Below are 3,240 nucleotides of genomic sequence, written 5' to 3'. Positions count from 1 at the left end.
TTCAATAAACAACCATCAGCTGCCCCATCAAACACCTCTGCTGCTTCTTCCTCCTCCTCTGTTACCGTGCCAAGTTGTGTCACGCAGGTGTCCGATAGAACCAGCTGTATACCCGCTGCAGTTAAAGCTGACACTGTCACTCAGCCTAAGTGAAGCGGACATGCCTGCTGTTTGTTTTTCTGAGCACACAACACGTTTCTCAATCCATCATAACATCTTCGCCTGCACCTCACTCACGGTCTATCGGTTTGTCCGTTTCACCGTACTCTGCCCTCTCTCAGCACTGCAGCCAGTCCTCAATCCTGCTGTTGTGGTCACGTAAAAGATTGTTTCATCCTACACATGAAAAAGCTAAGAGGTCGAACTCCACCATCTCCAATCTGTTGGCCACGGAAATGGTGGTCTTAGGCCCTATTTTTTTTTTAAATGTAAACACTTCTGATTGAGTCTGCATCTACTGGGTTGGCTGTAGTGGGACAGGCATCGGTCTGTGTTAAAATACTTGTAGTCTGATGACATTGATGCCACTTCGGTGGTGTTAGGCCCTCATTTAGGGCAATGTGAACACTCCTGGTTAGGTCTCCATCTCCTGGGTTGGCTGTACTGGAAGAGGTGTGGGTTTTATTTACACTATTTGCACAGTAGTGAAATAAGTGATCTGCCACTATTTTTTTTAAATGTGGGGAATCCTGATTGGGTCTTCATCTATTGGGTTGGCTGTAGTGGAACGTTCCTGTTCTGCAGTCTAAGTTGTGTAAGGTTGCATAGCAGTCCTGCAGTCCTGACACAGACTCTGCCTGCTGCACTCCTGATACAGACTCTGCTGTACAGAGCAATATACGCGTCCCATTATTCTGTATAGAGCATTATATGGGGTCCATTATTCTGTATGGAGCCTTATATGGGGTCCATAATACTGTATGGAGGACTATGTGGTGCCCATAATACTGTATGGAGGATTATGTGGTGCCCGTAATACTGTATGGAGGACTATGTGGTGCCCATAATACTGTATGGAGGACTATACTGTTCGGTCAGCACTGTGCGCTGCGAGGATTCACCAGTTTCTGAGCTATTGTAGAATTTTCATTAGATATCACTCATGTAATGTAAGAAATAAGTGAAATCTTTGGCTTTGTACTCTATACAGTACAGACCAAAAGTTTGAACACATCTTCTCATTTAAAGATTTTTCTGTATTTTCATGACTATTAAAATTGTACATTCACAGTGAAGGCATCAAAACTATGAATTAACACATGTGGAATTATATACTTAACAAAAAAGTGTGAAACAACTGAAAATATGTCTTATATTCTAGGTTCTTCAAAGTAGCCACCTTTTGCTTTGATGACTGCTTTGTACACTCTTGGCATTCTCTTGATGAGCTTCAAGTGGTAGTCATCGGAAATGGTTTTCACTTCATAGGTGTGCCCTGTCAGGTTTAATAAGTGGGATTTCTTGCCTTATAAATGGGGTTGGGACCAACAGTTGTGTTGTGCAGAAGTCTGGCGGATACACAGCTGATAGTCCTACTGAATAGATTATTAGAATTTGTATTATGGCAAGAAAAAAGCAGCTAAGTAAAGAAAAACGAGTGGCCATCATTACTTTAAGAAATGAAGGTCAGTCAGTATGAAAAATTTGGAAAACTTTGAAAGTGTCCCCAAGTGCAGTTACAAAAACCATCAAGCGCTACAAAGAAACTGGCTCACATGAGGACCACCCCAGGAAAGGAAGAGCAAGAGTCACCTCTGCTTCTGAGGATAAGTTTATCCGAGTCACCAGCCTCAGAAATCGCAGGTTAACAGCAGCTCAGATTAGAGACCAGGTCAATGCCATACAGAGTACTAGCAGCAGACATATCTCTTCAACAACTGTTAAGAGGAGACTTTGTGCAGCAGGCCTTCATGGTAAAATAGATGCTAGGAAACCACTGCTAAGGACAGCCAACAAGCAGAAGAGACTTGTTTGGGCTAAAGAACCTAAGGAATGGACATTAGACCAGTGGAAATCTGTGCTTTGGTCTGATGAGTCCAAATTTGAGATCTTTGGTTCCAACCACCGTGTCTTTGTGCGACGCAGAAAAGGTGAATGGATGGACTCTACATGCCTGGTTCCCACCATGAAGCATGGAGGAGGAGGTGTGAAGGTGTGGGGGTGCTTTGCTGGTGACACTGTTGGGGATTTATTCAAAACTGAAGGCATACTGAACCAGCATGGCTACCACAGCATCTTGCAGCGGCATGCTATTCCATCCGGTTTGCATTTAGTTGGACCATCATTTATTTTTCATCAGGACAATGACCCCAAACACACCTCCAGGCTGTGTAAGGGCTATTTGACCAAGAAGGAGAGTGATGGGGTGCTATGCCAGATGACCTGGCCGCCACAGTCACCAGACCTAAACCCAATCGAGATGGTTTGGGGTGAGCTAGACCGCAGAGTGAAGGCAAAAGGGCCAACAAGTGCTAAGCATCTCTGGGAACTCCTTCAAGATTGTTGGAAGACCATTTCCGGTGACTACCTCTTGAAGATCATCAAGAGAATGCCAAGAGTGTGCAAAGCAGTCATCAAAGCAAAAGGTGGCTACTTTGAAGAACCTAGAATATAAGACATATTTTCAGTTGTTTCACACTATTTTGTTAAGTATATAATTCCACATGTGTTAATTCATAGTTTTGATGCCTTCAGTGTGAATGTACAATTTTCAGTCATGAAAATACAGAAAAAATCTTTAAATGAGAAGGTGTGTCCAAACTTTTGGTCTGTACTGTATATATATATATATTTTTTTTTTTTACCATTCTTTAGGGTCACACTATATAAATCCATGCCGTTTGCATGGATTTATATAGTGTGACCAAGCTGTCAAGCACTTTCCAAGTGATGCTAAAATCGCTTGGAAAGAGTTTGTCAATCAACATGCGTTTTTTCTGCCAGAGAGATGCAGAAACACTCAGGAAAAAATCCGGAGCATTTCTGCATCGTCGGCACATAGGAAAAGCTGCCTGGGTCCATTAGTTAGGCTAACAATACCAGCAGGTCACCAGAGTTTACCTGCTGATCACAGGGTCAACTTGTGTTTAAAATGTGTTTGCCTTTGACTTCTCAATCTAAGTCAAACAAAATCATTACAAAAACGTTATTATTTCTGGCTACCATGCATAATAGCAATTTTTGAAGACCCTTAACCTCAGAAATATATCTTGCTTTTAAAAACAATTGACATAAATGGAA

Source organism: Phyllobates terribilis, unplaced genomic scaffold (genome assembly GCF_046119375.1).
Source record: "Phyllobates terribilis strain yellow unplaced genomic scaffold, ASM4611937v1 Scaffold_3__8_contigs__length_932513732, whole genome shotgun sequence".
NCBI classification, from domain to species: Eukaryota; Metazoa; Chordata; class Amphibia; order Anura; family Dendrobatidae; genus Phyllobates; species Phyllobates terribilis.
This window is presented reverse-complemented; position numbering follows the sequence as displayed.